This window comes from Pseudophryne corroboree, chromosome 3 (genome assembly GCF_028390025.1).
Source record: "Pseudophryne corroboree isolate aPseCor3 chromosome 3, aPseCor3.hap2, whole genome shotgun sequence".
Taxonomy (NCBI): Eukaryota; Metazoa; Chordata; class Amphibia; order Anura; family Myobatrachidae; genus Pseudophryne; species Pseudophryne corroboree.
This window is the reverse complement of record NC_086446.1, coordinates 736518749-736540023: the sequence shown is the minus strand read 5'-3', so window position 1 is coordinate 736540023 and position 21275 is coordinate 736518749. Positions and strand designations below refer to the sequence as shown.

The 21275-nt window shown below is 45.7% G+C and overlaps 1 protein-coding gene across 1 annotated transcript in view; it reads right to left on the bottom strand.

Annotated features, from left to right (window-relative positions):
- Positions 1-21275, bottom strand: part of ADAM12 (ADAM metallopeptidase domain 12) — a 925560-nt gene that overhangs the window by 660664 nt on the left and 243621 nt on the right. The gene's annotated exons all lie outside the window — the stretch shown is intronic.

Below are 21275 nucleotides of genomic sequence, written 5' to 3'. Positions count from 1 at the left end.
GAGCCCCTGTCACACATTATGCCAGGTAGAGACCCATTTTACACATTACTCCAGGTAGAGCCCCTATCACACATTACGGCAGGTAGAGCCCCCTTTTACATTACAGCAGGTATAGCTCCCTTTTACACATTACGAAAGGTAGAGACCCCTTTTACACATTACGGCAGGTAGAGCTCCATTTTACACACTGTAGTGGTGGTGGGGGGTTGGGATAGGCTGCGGGGAGGGGAGGTTAGGGTTGGGCACCGCCCTCGGAGGGCTAGGGTTAGGCTACGGGGGAAGGGGCCTAGGTTTAGGCAGCCATAGGGGGTGGTTAGGGTTAGGCACTAAGGGAGGAGCTTACGGTTAGGTTGCGGGGAGGGGGGGTTGGGGAGAACCCTGTCAGTTTCGAGATATCAAGATCCCAGCGTCGGTATTTTGACCGACGGGATCCCAAGCGGCGGTGAATCATACTGATCCAACACATACACAGAGCTACATATACATAGTTACACAGACACATATGCAGAGTTACAGACATACAGTATACACAGTTACACAGACACATATACAGAGCTACAGACACTCACATACAGAGCTACAGACACATATAGAGTTACACAGAGACATATACAGACACATACACAAAGTTACAGGCACATTATCATATACAGTTGCACAGACATAATATAATTTATGGTCCCTCATACCTTAAATTAAAGACTGTCACTGCATGAAAACATTGACTGCTTTGCATGATAAAGTGCAGGAGCATCAGGGCTGTGCTCCGTGCTGGGTAGCCCCGCCCCCTACAGGGACACTACTTCCTCCTTCTTCGTTCCGATAATCAGGGATGGCCTATTGAAGGAGGGGGGCCCAGGACACATGCCCCGAAAGACCCCTGCTACTGAGAGCCCACCACTCTCCACACGGCAAAGCAATCACTGCAGTCCTTCCCCCTGTCTCAGAGGCGGAGCTTGTCCTGGCTGGCTGGGAGGGTGAAGGAGAGTAGCAGGGGGAGGAGGAGCTACGCTGACAGGGAGCAGGGGGGAAAGATCACACAGTGCCGGCTGCGGCTAATAGAGCCGCGCTGTCACAGGCATCAACTCGCAGCCGCTGCCGGTGATCTTGGCTGGAAGCTGGCCGGGACAATGACAAGCGGCCCTGTCGGGCCGCTTGTCATTGCACGCAGGTGGGAGGCAGCGGGCCGGGCAGGATTGGTTCGCGGGCCGCATCCGGCCCGCGGGCCGCATTTTGCCCACCCCTACTCTAGTGCCTAACCCTAACCCCCCCTGCAGCCTAACCCTAACCCCTCCCACAGCAGCCTAACCCTAATCCTCCCGCCTGCAGACTAACGCTAACCTCTCCCTGTAGCCTAAACCCAGTGGTGCAAGTAGAAAAAATGTCTTACAGGTACTGTGTGCGTGCGCGTCAAAAATGGGTGTGGACAAATGCCATATGGGGCGTGGCCAATGAAAATGTGGGCGTGATAAACATATGGGGAGGGGCAGATACACATATGACCCCCACAGTGCCAGATACACGAATGCCTTACAGTGCCAGATACACGAATGCCCCACAGTGCCAGATACACGAATGCCCCCCACAGTGCCAGATACACGAATGCCCCCCGCAGTGCCAGATATACATTGCCCCCCACAGTGCCAGATATACATTGCCCCCCACAGTGCCAGATATACATTGCCCCCCACAGTGCCAGATATACATTGCCCCCACAGTGCCAGATATACATTGCCCACAACAGTGCCAGATATACATTGCCCGCCACAGTGCCAGATATACATTGCCCGCCACAGTGCCAGGTATACATTGCCCCCCACAGTGCCAGGTATACATTGCCCCCCACAGTGCCAGGTATACATTGCCCCCCACAGTGCCAGGTATACATTGCCACCCACAGTGCCAGATATACATTGCCCCCCACAGTGCTGCCTCCCCCCCCTTCCCCAGCTCACCGCTGCTGCTGTTGTGTTGTCTCCCGTGTGTGAAGGGAGGAGAGCGCAGCCTGCGCCTCTCCTTCCCCTCAGTCTCCGGCGGGTGAGTTCAATATTCAGCGCCGATCCGTGAGCCAATCAAAGCTCCGCAAGCTCTGATTGGCTCACGGGCGGCGCTGATTTGAACGAAGACACTGAGGGCAGGAGAGGCGCAGGAGAGGCTCTCCTCCCCTCACATCAGCGGCAGCAAGCGGCGGCCCGTCGGTGTGGGTACGGCGTACCCACGGCGAAATTCTTAAGGGTTCGCCGTACCCACCCGTACCCACATACTTGCACCGCTGTCTAAACCTAACCTCTCCCTGCAGTCTGACCCTAACCTCTCCCCGCAGTCTCACCCTAACCTCTCCCTGTAGCCTAACCTAACCTCTCCCTGCAGTCTGACCCTAACCTCTCCCTGTAGCCTAACCCTAATCCCCCCGCCTGCAGTCTAACCCTAACCTCTCACCGCAGTCTAACCCTAATCTCTTCCTGTAGCCTAACTTAACCTCTCCCTGCAGTCTAACCCTAAACCTCCCGCCTGCAGTCTAACCCTAACCTCTCCTCGCAATCTAACCCTAACCTCTCCTCGCAGTCTGACCCTAACCTCTCCCTGTAGCCTAACCCTAATCCCCCCGCCTGCAGTCTAACCCTAACCTCTCACCGCAGTCTAACCCTAATCTCTCCCTGTAGCCTAACCTAACCTCTCCCTGCAGTCTAACCCTAATCCTCCCGCCTGCAGTCTAACCCTAAGCTCTCCCCGCAGTCTAACCCTAACCTCTCCCCACAGTCGAACCCTAACCTCTCCCCGCAGTCTAACCCTAACCACTCCCCACAGTCTAACCCTAATCCTCCCGGCCGTAGTCTAACCCTACACTCTCCCTGTAGCCTAAACCTAACCTCTCCCTGTAGCCTAACCCTAATCCTCTCACCCGCAGCCTAACACTATGTGAGACGGAGATGACTGCCCCCTCACCCCCACCTCAGTAGCAGTCTCTGCAGCAGCGTAATGCTCCCCGGCATACTCCTCCCCATAGGCCGCATGACACAGGCACACACACCTCCGTTCCCAGCCCCCAGGTTGCACTGGTTGAGCCCCGGTGACAGCGGCAGGGTTGGAGCCGGCGTCTGTGTCCTTCCTTTCCCTGGAGTCTGCTCCCTCCTCCTACTGCAGCAGCAGCAGCTCACAGATGACTGACTTCTTGCTCATGCCGGCATCACTAAGGTCAGCTCTTACCGGGAGAGCTGTCCTTTGCAGTGCTAATCACATATGTTAGTAAATATGCGATTAGTATCAGTGCGATATTTGATGGTATGTATTTCGCCTTTTAAGTACATCCCACCCATAATTTGTTATAAGGATATATTATAAAAGCCATAATGAGAAGCAGAGGAGCTGTGACCAGTGTTGTGTGGGAGTGACTTGTGCCATGTGGGCGTGGTCAGTATTGTGTGGGTGTGACTATCACCACATGGGCGTGGTCAGTGATGTGTGGGTGTGACCAGTGCCATGTGGCAAAGGTCAGTGCTGTGTGGGTGTGTCCAGCTGGTGGCCGGTCACCATCATGTCATGTCACAGGCTGTGTTTTAAAAATGGCAGTAAGGAGCTGGTTGGCTGGTCATTTATCACCGTGCTATTTATCACTCTCCAAGGCTTGATAAATCTGGGCCAAAATGACATAATGGGGCTGACGCGATTGAACGTATACCCGTTTACAGAGACCACATATACTTTGTATGTTTTCAAAATGAACAAGTTCCAGAACTGGTCATTCACAAGTATGGGCAATGCAAAGATTTACAGTTTAATAGAATCTCCATTTGCAACCAGACAGGCATAAATGGGCTATAACCGAGCATTCCCATGCAGGCAAGATTCAGCGAAGGCTGCTCTATGCAGATTTGGACGTACTGTAGGTGTAACGGGTGTAGTATGGTATGCCGGTGGACGGGCTCTCGGCGGCCACCATACCGGCGCCGGAATCCCAACCGCCAGCATACCGACAGCTGGGCGAGCGCAAATGAGCCCCTTACGGGCTCGCTGCGCTCGGCACACTGCGGGCACAATGGCGCGCTGCATGCGCCACGCACGCCACGCTAGCTGTTCTCCCTCCAGGGGGGTTGTGAACCCCCAAGAGGAAGAAAAGGTGTCGGTATGCCTGGTGTTGAGATTCCAGCACCGGTATATTGTGAGCCGGGATCCCAACAGCCGGCAACCTAAATACCACCCGGTGTATCTACTCCAGATTCCAAGAACATCATTTGCACCAAGTATAGACCCCAAGAATATCTTCCCTTAAATTCTCAACAGACATATGTAAAGACGTTTGTGTTGCGTACATTCTGTGGTGTTTCTATCACGGGTGCCATTTTTCTGGAGATATATACAGAAAGATGACGCCACACACGAGCCAATGTCTTTACCCTCATCTGCATAGGTGACAATTTTTTTTAGATGTCGCCAGAAAGATGGCACTGCCAAGAGCAGGATTTGGGGACCCTGCCGCACCCCCTGTCCCCAGCTTATACAATGCCCCTTTGTATGTTACACCATTTATCAGTATTAGCTGGATTTTCCCACATACAGAAACTTTGAAGCAGTTTGATCCTGAGTAAACGGCTCTATTTCAGTCTCCCACAGAGCTACCGATCAATCTTTCCTGTGTCATAAGTCTTGTTTTCCAATTTTAAGCTATTTCAGAGATTGATCAACAAGTCTACAGCGTTTTTAACGGTGGCACAAGACAAGAGTTATGCGTCAAGAGATATTTGTCAACAAGCCTATTAAGAAATAACAGATAGCGGCGGTCTTATATGATAGAGAAAAAATACACAGCAGTGTAAGGCTTCTGTTGTGCTCCAGTGTGCTCTGTGTGTGCCACGTAAATACAGCTGACCAAAGTGTTCTGCCATGTTGGATAGATTGCGGAACCATTAATCTACGCCTTTATGAATATCCCATCAGGTAAGTCTCAAATGATCATAACGGAACGTGTAAAAGCTCTGTACGCAAATTCTGCCTGTTCATGCTGTCAGACTTCAGCAGACCCTCAACAATTGCACAAACATACAGTAGATTAATTTAACTTCCCTTTGATCATCACATGTTAAGGCCTCAGAACAGTAGTTTTAATTGTGGGTGCACTGCACAAGTTGTAGATACTGTTTTGAACCAATATGCACTTCATCAGGGGCATACCTGGACAATAATCCATAATGTGTCAGCCCGGCTCCATGAACATGTGACATCATGACAACACAAAGTGGGAATAGGGCTGCCAAGACCAGGAAGGAGCTCTGGTTGGCTCTGCAGCGGGTTGCTGGGTTGCAGGATGCCATTGCAGGAACCCTGCAAGCTACAGTAAGTGCTGAGGTTACTGGTGAGTGAAGGTGCCCGCCTCTAGGCGGCACCACAGATCACCCACACCTAGCTATGACCCTGCAGAAAATACCACCTACTGTACTTCACGGTGAAGGCAGGCAAGCCAGACCTCTGGTGAACATGTTGCAGAGAAGCTCTATCCCCGCCTCTAACAATTTATCAAGAGATTTCTCCAGTGGTAACTGTTTTGTTCATATGTTTGTAAATCCAGTCATCAGGACACAGACACATGTGAGTTCACTGCTGTGCTGTTTATTCCATCCAACTCCAGGCACACTGCACACTGGACCACCCACTTCCCAGCATCCCCCTGGTCCCAGGGGCCATCACTGAAGATACAGGCTTACAAACATTAGTAAGGGAGTGTGTACAAATATTAAGCATTCTAATACACTAACATCACATCCTCTTTTCTTTAAAGATAAGCCCTGTACGCTTCAATGCAACAATTAACAACGTCATATTAAGAACATCATCTAACACGTTTCAATGAGTCTCTCGGGTCTGCGTATTTCCCTTTTGGGTCTTTCATACACAGTCTGTGTTTCATCGACCATGTTGGACCTTTCTAGAATCGTGGTTTGTTCACCATTATCAGGATCATCATACATGTCAGATGAAGGGTATTCTTCAGTCATGTCTTCATTATGGTTAGGTTGAGATCTTAAATCCACCCGATTTCTTCTTACTTCCGTTCCACGCTCTGTACGTATAGTATAAGATCTTGGTGCTACTTGTGCTTGCACAATACCTTTCTGCCCCCAAATACCTTTCTCGTGATCTCTGAGACGGACTCGGTCACCCGATTTTAGATCAGATAAGCTTTTTGCTCGCCTGTCATGGAACAGTTTCTGTATCGCCTGTTGACGTTCCTTACTCAGTCTGACCAACGCTGAGTTATGTGTATTAAGCAGTTCATCATGTATCGGGAGATTTGCTCTAATCCTCCTTCCCATCAGCATTTATGCAGGAGAAAGTCCATTCTGTAAAGGTGTACTGCGGTAGATTAAAAGACTTTTGTAGAAATCTTCTTTACCTTCTTGAGCTTTTTTCATGAGATTCTTTACAGTTTTTACTGAACTTTCCACCAACCCATTTGAGCGTGGATAGTGGGGACTTGACGTAGTATGGACAAATTCCCACTCATCAGCAAATTGTCTAAATTCAGCACTGGAAAACTGAGGACCATTGTCAGTGAACACTTCCAAAGGAACACCATGCCTTGCAAAGATTGACTTCATGCAATTGATTACGGTTTTACTAGTAGTTGTATGTAGTGTCTTCACCTCAGGGTAGTTAGTGTAATAATCAGTCACGACAATGTACGTTTTCCCATTACAATCAAACAAATCTGCGCCAACTTTCTGGTATGGGCTCTCTGGCACTGCGTGAGGACTCAGTGGCTCGACTTGTTGTTTTGGTCTATACATAAGACATAATTCACATGTAGCTGTAGTCTGTGCTATGTCTTGGTTCATTCTTGGCCAATACATAACTTCACGCGCTCTCCGCTTACATTTTTCTTCTCCTAAGTGGCCTTCATGTATCTTGCACAGCATAGTTTTTCTTAGTCGTGCAGGTATGACAAACCTATTGCCTTTGTAAATAATACCATCGACAACTGTAAGGTCACTGCGGTACATCCAGTAATCATGGATAGACAGCGGGCACACATGTTTTTCTGCTGGCCAACCTTTCAGAATGATATCTTTCAACACTTTCATTGTGTCATCTGTCTCAGTTTCTTTCCTAATCTGTTCTCGTCTTACAAGAGACACTGGTAGAGAAGCTACGATCAAATTAACACAGGCTTCTATCTCTTCATCCATCAGACTTTTGGAACCTTCACTTTTGTCCACAGCATGAGAAAGTGTAGCAGCAATGTACATGTATTTGCCGGGACAGTACAGCAAGTGTACATCATATTTCTGTAGTCTGATAAGCATTTGTTGAATTCTCATGGGACAGTCATGTAATGATTTAGTCATGATAGCTATCAATGGCTTGTGGTCAGTTTCCACTGTAAATGTTTGACCATACACAAACTGATGAAATCGCTCACATGCATATGTGATCGCTAGAAGTTCTTTTTCTATTTGAGCATACCTTGTTTCAGCACTTGTCAGTGCTCTTGATGCATAGATTACTGGTTACCATGTATCCTCATGTTCTTGTAACAGCACTGAGCCTAGGCCAAATTGCGAAGCATCTGCTGAAATTCTTATTCTTTTCGCAGGATCAAAGAATTTTAGCACTGGTTGCTCTGTAATGATCTGTTTCAAGTTTTGCCAACTTTCTTCTTGTTCATGTGACCACATCCACTCGTTATCTTTGTCCAACAACCATCTAAGAGGGGCTATTCGTTCAGAGAGTTGAGAAATAAACTTTCCTAAGTAATCATTCCTAGGAATCTTCTGACGTCGTCTTTGTTGTTAGGACATTCCATGTTCACTATGGCTGATATTTTCCTTGGGTCTGGTTTTACACCTTGATCCGAGACCACGTCGCCCATAAAGGTAAGTGTATTCACGCCAAATTCACATTTGTCCTTGTTTAGCTTTAGATTCACTTTCTTGACAAGTTCCATTACTTGTCTCAATCTAGAATCATGTTCTTCCTTTGTAGATCCCCAGACAATAATGTCATCCATCATTGTTTCAACACCTGGAATATGTTCAAAAATCATGTGTATCTTTTTGTGATATACTTCTGGAGCAGACAATATTCCATATGGTAGTCGAAGAAATATGTATCGACCTTCTGGTGTATTAAATGTACAAAGCTTTGAGCTGGCCTCATCTAGCCTCATTTGCCAGAATCCTGAAGATGCGTCCAATTTACTGAACCATTTTGCTCCCGCAAATTGCGACATGATTTCATCTCTGGTTGGTAGTTTGAAATGTTCTCGTTTAAAAGCTTTGTTTAAATCTCTGGGGTCTAGACATATTCTGAGTTGTCCATTTTTCTTTTCAACAATTACTAAGGAGCTTACCCATTCAGTAGGCTCATCAACTTTTTGTATCACACCCAAGGCTTCCATGCGATTAAACTCTTGTTTCAGTTTTTCTCTGAGTGCAAACTGCACTTTTCTACAGGGGTGTATCACTGAAGAAACTTGCATGTCTATATTTATTTTATGCTCTCCAGGCAAACAACCTAGACCTTCAAACAAGTCTCTGTATTCTGTAAACATCGATTTGCAGTCATCTTCTACTTGTGATGTCACCATAAAAACTTTCTTTAGCAAGCTTAGTTTCTCACAGGAACTTCATCCTAGAATCGGTTGCACATTTTTATCCACAATCAGTAGAGATGTTTTACACTGTTGTCCCTTATATTTCAGTGTCACCAAGCATGTACCTTTCACAGGAATTTCCTCCCCAGTGTACTCTGTAACTTTCACTCTGGCTGAGTGAATTTTAGGTTTTACTCTAAAAGTCTTATAGTCTTGAAATTATATTAAATTCACTTGCACACCAGTATCAAGCTTAAAGGGAATGACAATCTCGTTCACAGTTAAAGAGACAATCCATTCTTTCTTATCTGCACTGCAAAGTTCAATGCAATCCACAAATAATTCAGCTGTTTGTTTAACAGCATGCACTTTGGTTGTTTTACTTTTAATTTTACAGCATTTGGCAAAGTGATTAAGTCTACCACATTTCATGCAGGTTTTACCATAAACAGGGCACATTTTAGGATTGTGAGCATTTCCACATCTACTACTCATTTCTTTATTAGACTGGATTAGACTGCTTCATTCTTGAGAATGGAGGTTTGCATGGCTCTGTTTTCTGCACTACATGCACATCAGCTTCCTTGTGTAACGTTTTGGCTTGAAATCTATTTATTTCTGCAGATCTACACATAGTCAATGCCTTGTCTAGTGTTAGGTCTTGCTTTCTCAGCAATCTCTCTCTGAGTCCATTATCAGGTATTCCACAATCAATACGATCTCTAATCAGTGAATCCTTTAAATCACCAAACTCACAGGTTTTACTGAGTGATTGCAGCTCTGTAACATACTGATCAAATCCATCTACAGACTTCTGATCACATGTGAAAAACTTATATCTTTCATATGTCACATTTTTCCTTGGCACAAAGTAATCTTCAAACTTTTGCATTATAGAAGATAGCACCATATTCTGCCCCTCTGCAAACTGAAAACTATTATAAATGTCCAGCACATCCTCTCCTATGACATGGAGGAAAATGGATGCCTTAGTTTCGTCAGTCTCTGAATCAGCTCCACATGCAGCAAGATATATATTAAACCTTTGCTTAAATCTTTTCCAGTTTTCAGACAAGTTACCAGACATCAGCATGCCGGTTGGAGGAGCTAGTTTATCCATGGTTACTCACTGTTTGAAGACAGGAGCACACGGCAGGTTGCAGACACAGAGTATCACAGCCACAGACTTCTGCAAGATTCTTTCACACTCTGAGAGCACTAGCAGTCCAAGTTAAACTTCTTCTGACACCATGTTTTGTTCATATGTTTGTAAATCCAGTCATAAGGACACAGAGACATGTGAGTTCACTGCTGTGCTGTTTATTCCATTCAACTCCAGGCACACTGCACAATAGACCACCCACTTCCCAGCATTCCCCTGGTCCCAGGGACCATCACTGAAGATACAGGCTTACAAACATTATTAAGGGAGTGTGTACAAATATTAAGCATTCTAAGACACTAACATCACAGTAACCTATTCTACTTACCACCATCTAGATACCTAGACCATTATCACTTTAACCCTTGGCTAACAGCCTTAAGCTGCCATGGACAGGGAGAAAACCCTTCGCGAATGAAGGGGCTATTCAATGGGTCTCTATACAACATTCTCTATTGCTGCAATAAGCGGTGATACAGAATGTTAATAACTGCAGAGCTATAATAAATAGACTCCTCAGCCAAAAAGTACTGCAATAAAATAAAGCAGCTTTGTTGTGGGACACCATCTCCCTCCATTGTGGCGATAGCTTATAGTTGCTTAAAAGGGTTGGGTACGAAATCCCGGAACTGATGGTCAGGATTCTGACAGCGAGATCCCAAGGGTCGAATCCTAGTAATTGTTTTAACCCTATCCCTAACCCACCCCTCCCACAGCCTAACCATAACCTTCCCCTCCCGCAACCTAACAATAACCCTCCCCCTAGTGCCTATCCCTAAGCCCCTGTACTTACCATTGGAATTCTGACCCTCGAGATACCGCTGTTGGTATTCTTACCCAACTGCCAGGATCCTGACTGCATCCCGCTTAAAATACAGTATGTCACAGGAGTTGATTCAAGAACTTAAAGGGGAACTATCATTATTTTGTTAGTCAACTTTCTTTATATTTGACCCCACCCAACCCAACCATTCCCACCATGCACCCAGAGCTCCCAGCACATGCAGAATACCATTATAGGCTTGTAGAAAACATCTGGCACATTTACAGTATGTATACTGTAGCTGTGTAAACATTTGGCTCATGTGCTAAGTGCAAAAATACTCCGTGCTTTTGTATAGTGCAAGAGTCTATGTATATTTCTCAATCTGTCTGCATAAAGCAGACTACTAAACAGGATTTGTAATGAATTTATTGTAAAGGTGGTCAATTCAAGGATATGATTAGCTGTTGCTGCAACTAGCACCCCTGGGAAACAGCATATACATACTTCCCAACAGTATACTAATCGATAATTGGACCAAATTAGCCTCACGGCCCCCACCTACTGTATGATCCACCCAAAGCAACCACCATTGGCTGGAACCAATTCCAGATACTGAAGAAGTCAGTTGCCTTTGTGGAGTACAAGATTAGGGTCTCACCAAGGGGGTCATTCCGAGTTGTTCGCTCGTTGCCGATTTTCGCTATATTGCGATTAGTCGCTTACTGCGCATGCGCAAGGTTCGCAGAGCGAATGCGCTTAGTTATTTTACACAAAAGTTAGGTATTTTACTCACGGCATAACGAGGATTTTTCATCGTTCTGTTGATCGTACTGTGATTGACAGGAAGTGGGTGTTTCTGGGCGGAAACTGGCCGTTTTCTGGGCGTGTGCGAAAAAACGCTGGCGTTTCTGGGAAAAACGCGGGAGTGTCTGAAGAAACGGGGGAGTGTCTGGGCGAACGCTGGGTGTGTTTGTGACGTCAAACCAGGAACGAAACTGACTGAACTGATCGCAATGGCAGAGTAAGTCTGGAGCTACTCAGAAACTGCAAAGAAATTTCTATTCGCAATTCTGCAAATCTTTCGTTCGCAATTCTGCTAAGCTAAGATTCACTCCCAGAGGGCGGCGGCCTAGCGTGTGCAATGCTGCTAAAAGCAGCTAGCGAGCGAACAGCTCGGAATGAGGGCCCAAGTCCTTTGTAAGGTCTATGGGCCTAATTCAGACCCGATCGTAGCAGCAAATTTGTTAGCAGATGGGCAAAACCATGTGCACTGCAGGGGGGGGGGAAGATATAACATGTGTAGAGAGAGTTAGATTTGGGTGTGGTGTGTTAAAACCATACTTGCCTACCTGACCCTCTCCATGAGGGAGAAAATGCTCTGTTCCTGGACTTTCCTTGTAATGTATGATTGCCATCACCTGTGGTGAGCTAGATAATTGATAAGAAAGGTGTTTCACCACAGGTGATGGCAATCATACATTACCAGGAAAGTCCAGGAACAGAGCATTTCTCCCTCATGGAGAGGGTCAGGTAGGCAAGTATGGTTAAAACTGAAATGTAAATTGCAGTGTAAACATAAAGCAGCCAGTATTTACCCTGCACAGAAACAATATAACCCACCCACATCTAACTCTCTCTGCACATGTTACATCTGCCCCCGTTGCAGTGCACATGGTTTGGCCCACTATACTATATAGTATAGCACTGTATATTCACACACCCTCTTCCCTTCCGGGAGAACTTCTATGCAGCACTGATCACACTACCTGCGATGGCACGTAATAGGCCCTTCCTAAATCTTAGCTCCAGGCCCATGTGGACCTTAATCTTGCACCGGGTACTGCGAGTGGGGGAGGGGAGGGTAATGCTTCTGCTTCTCCTCCTGGAAGCAGCTAAGCTGCTGTTCTCCCTTTAGCAGTGGCTCTGCCAGAGACTCACACAGCAGCCAGTCACTATTGTTAACGCCGGTGTCCCAACGCACCGCATTACAGGGAAGAAGATGCACTCAATAAACCAGAATGCTTTGGCGCTAAGGGATGCTGGGAGCTGTAGTTTATTTAGTGCGTCTACTTCCCTGTAATGCGGCGCGTTGGGACACCGGCGCTAACAATATTGACTGGCTGGCAGAAGTGACTGACTCGCTGAATCAATGTAAAAGGTGAGAGTGCTGTGCACTGTCACCTTTTACATTGATTCAGCGTCCAGACATTACCCTCCGCGATATCACCCACTCTATCCGTTACATTAGCCATCTCGGGGTTTCTAGGCCGGCAGCCCAGGTGCTGTGTTGTGGAGTCAGGGCCTCTGGGGATCTGGGCGTGGCTGTGGCGGGGAGGCACTTTGTGACATCACGCGCAGAGGAGGCTCCGGGGCTCAGAGAGTATGCGGCGCAGGGAGGCTTATGAAAGCCTTACGCTGTGCCACTTTCATACACATCTATGCCGGTGGCCACAGCAGCTTTTGTTCCACCTGCGCCGCGGCTAGGGAGTTGGGATTGTTGATCCCGGAGGGGCAGGCAGACTGGCAGCAGGACATAGGATGCTGCAGTAAAAGGATTTTTTGTTTTCCCTATCTACAACGCAGAGACTTGCTGCAGATGCAGCAGCATACCCTCCAACTGTACCTTTTTGGCAGGTACAGGACCTTTTTTATGGTCTGTACCGATTTTTGACTCTCCAAACTTCCATTGAAAGTATAGGAAAAGGGGTGTGACCACATCCCTTTACCCGTGGCCACGCCCCCTTTTCGAATTTGTATCGATTTTTATGTGTAAATTGTTGGAGGGTATGTTGCTGCAGATGCAGTGGGACTATTTTGGGGTGTGGGCCTGGAGCTGCAGCTCCATCAGCCCCATTGTTAATCCTGCTTTGGGAACACACAGCAGCCAAAGGGCAGAGCCTCCCATTGGATGTCACCTGTGTGGGAGGGTGTTTCCTGCCCAATCAGCTGTGGACTGGGTGTGATAGACCTGCTGCTAACCCAATGAGAGCTCCTAGCCACGCCCAGCGTTATACACACAGTCACAGAGTCACATATCTGGGCTATTATATAGGAGATATATAAATATATAATTGACATTCAAGGTAATTATTTTTTATGTAACTAATACATTTTGATTGAACTACGTTAAGTTTGATATTTCTACTATTCTGAATTTGAGATTCCCCCATAAGCGTACTTTTTTATGGGTATTTTTTGTATATAATTCTGTATAATCATTTCATATTTAAATATTTAACAGAGACCTATTTGTTCTTATGAGACATCATAATATAATGGCAATGCGGGGCAGATTGCCAGCTTATAGTTAAATCTACCATCTTCCCTGAGCTCAAACCCCCCCCCCCCCCAGTTTTCCTGCAGCCCAATTGCCGTCAGACACCAAACACAAAACACCACGGAAGCAGACGCAATGAAAATACTTGTACACGTATCTCTCTGATCCAGTTGTTTGGGATTATACAAAACAGTGCCTCTGTAACAACTTCACATGGGTCCATACAGTGGAACTACACACCAAGACTTTCATCTTAGAGACAATTTCCCTGCAAGAATAAAAACACGGAACACACAAAATAATTGTTGTTCATGTCTTACTTATGAGAGGTAGCCTGGAAATAAGTGAGTAGTGGGGATGTGTATTTGATGTAAAGTGCCTGCAGTAAAGTAATATATCATCGCATACTTGAAAGACTTAGAATTAAGCTGGAGAGTGCATGACTTGTTTAGTATTAAATATAAAAAAAAACTGGCGCATTGCACAAAGTTGAAATACAACAAACTGTATGCTAAATATCCCTAAGGTTTAATTGGATTCTTGTCAAACTTTCTCATATTCAGTCAGCAGGATCAGAAAAGGTTGTATACATATATATTAGATTTCGTTTTAGCATACTCGAGCAGATTTTCTTCATGCTCAGTGGAGCGAAGCATTGATAAGGAGTAAGCAGGCTGGGAAACCACCCACAATGAACCACGGGAATCGCTGTGCAAATAAACCCACAAAGAAAGTTCCCCCTCCCCCCCCCCCCCAACCTTAGAATTTTATTAAAATTTAAAATGCCCTTTAGAGAACAAAGCAACAGCTGGCGGAGAGACTGACTTGACAGGTACACTTGTGTAATTGCAGCGTATGCATCCGTGTTTCAGAAATTAAATAGCGTCAGCAGGCAAGAAACCTCTCAAACTGATGCAGAATATTGCCAATGCGTTCCCTTTACTTCCTCGTTCAGGAACTGGCCGCGCAGACTTCACATGCGTGAGCGGCCAGTGCTGGGGATCGATCCTCCAGATCCCTCTCCCATCAACTTTTGCAGAGTGTAGGCTACAATGACTGATGCCATCTACAGATGGCATTAGCTACCAGGTACAAGTTCTGGAATGTGAAGGTAAATATGGCATTTTATTTTTAACAGCCACCTTTGGGGTCTGCTCTTGTAATAAATAAAACAGGGGATTACAGCAGATGGCTCTGATATCTTCTGCTGCCCCTCATACATACGTCAGGGTGGTAATTAATATCCCACAAATAATCTTTGACAAATATGCCACTAAAAGTTGTAAATTGTTTTTTATCTATAAGTATTGTGTGCAGAACAGTCTCAAACACTCTGCTAAAATCTAGAGAAGGGTTCTACAGCTCTACCTTAGCCTAAAATTGTGTTGGAAACCCAGCGGCCAATCAAAGATGATTCTTCTAAGGGTAGACTGTAAGGAAACAGTTTCCCAGTCGTAGCAAGTGGCGATTACCAGTATTATAGTGTCATTAACTACTGCATGGTTTAAAGGCTGTATTCACATGAATAATGAATGTAATTTCCTACTCTCCTGAAACCAGTGCTGTATTAACAACATGGCGGGAAGGGCAGTTGCTTAGGATCCCCAACACACCTAGGGTGGGGGGCTCCAGACATAGCTACATCAACAGCATTGGAAGGCATTATGGCTTATGTGAACTGAAGATTATGTGTGGCATAATGTGAACTGTGGGCACTGCAGTGTGTTTAACACATTTGTGGTGCTGCCAGTATTTACACATTATACTTTTTAATGACAACACCAATGTATATTTTAAAATTTTTACTGGTAGTGGCCTCCACAAGTTAGTTGCCCCTGGGCCCCAACAAACTTTAATATGGCCCTGCCTGGAACATCTGGGAAACTCCTGAATTTTTGGGGAGTTCCACAAACCTCCAGTAGTGTAGGTCACCCTGCCTATACAGAAACAAAACAATAAATCACTTGGTTGGTCTAAAGCTGGGTACACACTATAAGATTTGTTCAATACAGCTAACTTCTAGACTGATGCAGGCCGTTGAAAACTATCTTGAAAATGGCCGATATACTCCAAACACACTACCCAAAAATCTTTTAGGGGTCTATTCATAAAGCAGTGAAAAGTGTGGTGATGTGAGCCAGTGGAGAAGTTGCCCATGGCAACCAATCAGCCTTGAAGTAACATTTATCATTTGCATACTGTACAATTGTACGGTGCAGCTGATTGGTACCAATGCCAACTTCTCCACTGGCTCACCTCTCATCACTTTTTACTGCTTCCTGAATAGACTCCTTAGTTCCAACTTCCAAATGATACTTTCAATTGCAAACTGTCTCGCCAATAGAGCGTTCTATGCATGAAGCACTGAAAAGTGAGGAGAAGTGAGCCAGTGGAGAAGTTGCCTATGGCAACCAATCATCTGCTACGTATAATTTTCTAGAATGCATTTTATAAATGTTACCTCAACACTGATTGATTGCCATGGGCAACTTTCTCCACTGGCTCCTCTCTTTCACTGCTTCATGAATAGACCCCATAGTGTCCACTCCACACTGTTAGATAATTGTGCTTACAGGATGGAAAATGCAAATATAATAATGAGCTGCACTGAACAGATAATACAGGAAGATGAAGTACAATATTCTCCACTACCTGTTCTACCCAATCTTCTCACAGGAGTTTCTGATTTTCACAGTTGTAAATATAAATGAGTGTTAAACATTTGGTAAATCTATAGAGCTGGAAATTTGAGACATCTTAATGTAAGTAAATATTAATCCATGGTTCTTGGTGGTACCTGAGGAGCACCCGTAGCAGATACGGTCAAAAGTGACAGGACCATTTTTGTGGATTATTAAATTCTACACACTGGAGGTGCAATCCAAATTTTGTTTCTATTGTCCGTTTGGGCGTTATCATTCACGCAACGCAAGCTATGCATTGGTAATGACGTCATTATGTCAAACCCCTGTTTATTATAATTTGAATTTCGTAGTTTTCCTATGTCCCAACTGAAGAATACCTATGGTATATTTCAGCTTCCTAACATATCGGGAAGTAAGAGAATTAGTGATGAGTGAGTGAGTGCTTTTGTATATATATATATATATATATATATATATATATATATATATATAAAACACTCACTTCTCCAGCGATACAGAAAAAGTAGACAAGCCAGCACTCACGTGTAGACGAAAGAAAAGCAAGATTTATTCCTTAACCAAATGGCATGGTGAAGTACAGCAAATACAGCAAACACAGGGGGTAATTCCAAGTTGATCACAGCAGGATTTATGTTAGCAATTGGGCAAAACCATGTGCACTGCAGGGGGGGCAGATATAACATGTGCAGAAAGAGTTAGATTTGGGTGGGTTATTTTGTTTCTGTGCAGGGTAAATACTGGCTGCTTTATTTTTACACTGCAAATTAGATTGCAGATTGAACACACCCCACCCAAATCTAACTCTCTCTGCACATGTTATATCTGCCTCCCCTGCAGTGCACATGGTTTTGCCCAATTGCTAACATAAATCCTGCTGCGATCAACTTGGAATTACCCCCTGTGTTTGCTGTACTTCACCATGCCGTTTGGTTAAGGAATAAATCCTGCTTTTCTTTCGTCTACACGTGAGTGCTGGCTTGTCTACTTTTTCTGCATCGCTAGAAAAGTGAGTGTTTTATATTTATTGCTGCCTTGCACCACCATTTTTTGCTTTATATACATAGGCTTTGAGTGCTGTCGTGATTTCCTATATATATATATATATATATAAATAAATGTTACGGCATTGCTATTGTATTGCATAGATGCTAGTTATATACTCTGCTGCTGCACTTAACTGCAGTGATACTATTGATTTTACCCTGGTTATTTTAAGAGTTCACCACATGCCAGTATGCCCTCCTTGTGTATTTACATGTCACTGTGCAAGGCATGCTGAGATGTGTCATTCCACGGCAAAATTGTGTGCCTCACACAACCTTCCCCTTCGGTAGTGACATAGCATTCATTTGAGCAGAGGGAAGTCACGTCATAGCTGATAGCGCCGCCCCCCCCCCGAAAAAAAAAAGTGTGGTCCCCCAACCAACACATCAGTAAAACCAGCACTAGGCAGAACCAGCCAGGGGGAGTAATGCCATAGCAGGGGAGACACTCAGTATGGGGCCCCCCTGCCATAACATTAATCTGCCCCCCCAGCCAGTCAGCCCAGGGTTGGAATTCCTCGGAAAGTGGGAACCCCAAAAAATAAAAATGGGGTCCCCCCTCCCGAGCAATAACCAGCACTGGGCTGATAGCCCAGTGCTATGCCCCGCACCCCTGGTGGCGGTGGGTGCGGGGTTCATTGTGTGTTAATATTGTCCTTTACAGGTGGCCTACAGGTCCCAGCAAGCCTGCCCCAGCATGCTGGCACTTGGAGAACCACAAGTGCCAGCATGCCCGGACATAAAGGGCCTGCTGGCACCTGTAGTCCACCTGCAAAGAATAGTAATATTGTTCTTTACAGGTAGCCTACAGGTCCCAGCAAGCCTGCCCCAGCATGCTGGCACTTGGAGAACCACAAGTGCCAGCATGCCCAGACATAAAGGGCCCGCTGGCACCTGTAGTCCACCTGTAAAGAAAATATTAAAATAAAACGCCACACGTCTTGAAAATAAGCTTTATTAAACTGGGTCTTCACCTGGGGGCGGCGGCCTTTAAGCTCTTTTGCGTGCCCGCCGCCTTTCCATGGCTTCCGGCGTCTTCACCTGGGGGGCGCCACCCCCCCAGGGCTTCCAGAGTCTTCACCTGGTGGGCGGCGGCTGCTAAGCTCTTTTGCATAGCCGCCGCCCAGCCAGGACTTCCGGCCGTCTTCTTTCTTCAGGAGCTCTTCACTGCTCCTCCTCCGCCGTCGGACTGACTCTCCTCCGCCTCGCGCTGACTTATATAAGTCAGCTGGAGGGGGCGGGGCGATGACGCGGCGAGCCGTGATTGGCTCGCGGCGGCCATCTTGAATTTCAAAAATGACGCTGAGGCGCCATTTTTGAAACTGGAACCGCTCCGCTGCCAAACTCTGCAGGATAAAGGTAAATTTCCACCGCCGCCCGCTCCACCGCCGCCCGCACCACCGCCACATCCCGCCGCCCGCACCATCGCCGCATCCAGCCGCCCGCACCTCCTCCACCAGCGTCGCCCACACAGTGATTGACAGCGGATCCAGTGACGGATCCGCTGGCCAATCACTGTGGCCTCACTGACAGGGACGTGCTTTCATAGGTTGAAAGCACGTCCCTGTATGAAAGCGGCACCACTAATGGTGCCGCTTTCCCATATATTTTCAATGGGCTTTTACAGCCCATGGCTAGTCCCTGCCCGTGCCCGCCCCCCGCTCCCCATACTTTCCCCAGTGACAACGGGAGGCACCACGATCGGTGCCTCCCAAACACATAAAGAAAACAGCAATGTAAAGAATAATATTAAGAAGATACATATGACACAGAAGACAGAATATGTGTCATATGCATCTTCTTTGTATTATCTTAATCATTAATGACAGGGGAGGCACTGCCTCCCCTGACTGCACGTCTCTGCAATATAGGACAAGTACAGGGTAACTAAGCATAACTACATCAGTAGACGACATAGAGATAAGTTTCAAGGTGGTAAAAAAACTGAAGGATTTGGGCAGTTGAGGATTGGTAACGTAAGATAAGCACATGAGGGAAGAGGGCCCTACTCGTGAGAGCTTACATTCTAAAGGGGAAGGGCAGGTAGACAGGGGTGACACAGATGGGGTAGACCGAGCATGGGACAGAGGGTTAGGATGAGATTTGGCTGGGTTTGGTAAAGAAGTAGGTCTTAAGAGCCCGTTTGAAGTTCTGTAGAGAGGTGGAGAGTCTGAGGGGGAGAGGTAAAGAATTCCAGAGAAAGGGAGCAGCACGTGAAAAATCTTGGAGATGGTAGTGGGAGGAAGTAATCAGAAGACAGGAGAGTCAGCGTGCATTAGCAGAGCGAAGAGGACGGGTGGGAGAGTAAAGGGAGATAAGACCAGAGATGTAAATGGGAGAGGAGTGGGAGAGGAATTATTGTCCGTGTCTGACAGAGCTGATAGCCATGTTGGGCCAAGACCACACAGTGCGAGTGATTCAGGTGCAGTTGTAAAGATAATTGCTGCTACTTACATGGAAGTAACAAGGATGTACAGACATGTTAACGCAGCAGAAGACATCTGGTATAACTAGATAACAGTTACATCACAAGATTACAACCTTCCGCCCCCTCCCCCCGTCAAAAACAAACAAACAAAAAACAACAAAAACTAAAAAGGCTGCAGTCATTAAGGTGACAGAGGGGTATGAAGGGGTTAATAAGTTGGAGTGTGTTAAGAAACGTAACAGTTTTTCTTTTCAGTCTCCGCTACAGTTCTACTGGATAGCGCTTTATATAAGAGAATGTGTTATTATATGCAACAGTAAGTACTTTATTTCCACCATGAAGCCTCAGGAAGAGAGTAATAATTTGCCAATCGTGTAGGGAGAAGGTAAAAAAAATAAAAATAAAAAGAGGGCGGTAAAGTCTAGATTAACGTTAGCCATTAGGCCAACAACAGTTTACAATTTGCTTGTCAAACTTGGCGCTTTACAAGTGTCTAGTGTCAACTACACCAGCTAAAAACACTTTGAGAGGAATGAGCGGAAGCCGCTTTCGTAGCCAAAATCCTAATGACAAGTACTTCCACTTAATCAGCTCGTTAATAAGCTGGCTGATTTTTTTTTTTTACTTATGCAAAGAAAAATGAAAGGTCGGGCCAAGCAGGGATCGCGTTTAAGTCTCTGAAGTATATTTAATCCCAAGGGCTATAAAATGCAAATAACCAGGGAACCATAAAGCCTCTGATTTAGACAAAAGTCTTTAGACTAGCATTACTTAACCATCCACAAAGCTATGTCATATCAATTATGGGAAGGATAACAGATACGCAGATTTAATGAACTATCCCAGCTCATGCAATGAAACAATAATAAACAGCGCATTCCACACAAAGCACATTAAGTCACCCTTTCCATAAATTAATGTTAGCAATGTTTTTGTTCACAGTCACTTACTATTATCCCATAGATCAAAGCCTTGCCACTTGCCCTCAGCTGACACTGCTAAGCGTTTACTGGCTCGGTCATACGGCTGGATCATGCGAGAAGCGTGGAGACTCTGCGCAGTGGCCCCGTCCAATAAATTGGGGTGGTTTGTTTTTTTCGCCATGTTTCTTTCATGGCGATCTGCAATCTGCAGCGTGTGTGCGCTGTGAAATAATTTGATCCTAAGCTTAGATGCCTGGTCATCTTCTAAATGCAATAACTGGATCTTAAACTGCACGTAGTGGCATCAAATTCTTTTTGACTTCTTACTAATTTTTTTCTAGTTTTACTCATTTGTTAAACTTAATTGGTTCAGATCTTGAAACATATCTGAATATAACACAAAGACTTTTTTTATATAATAGT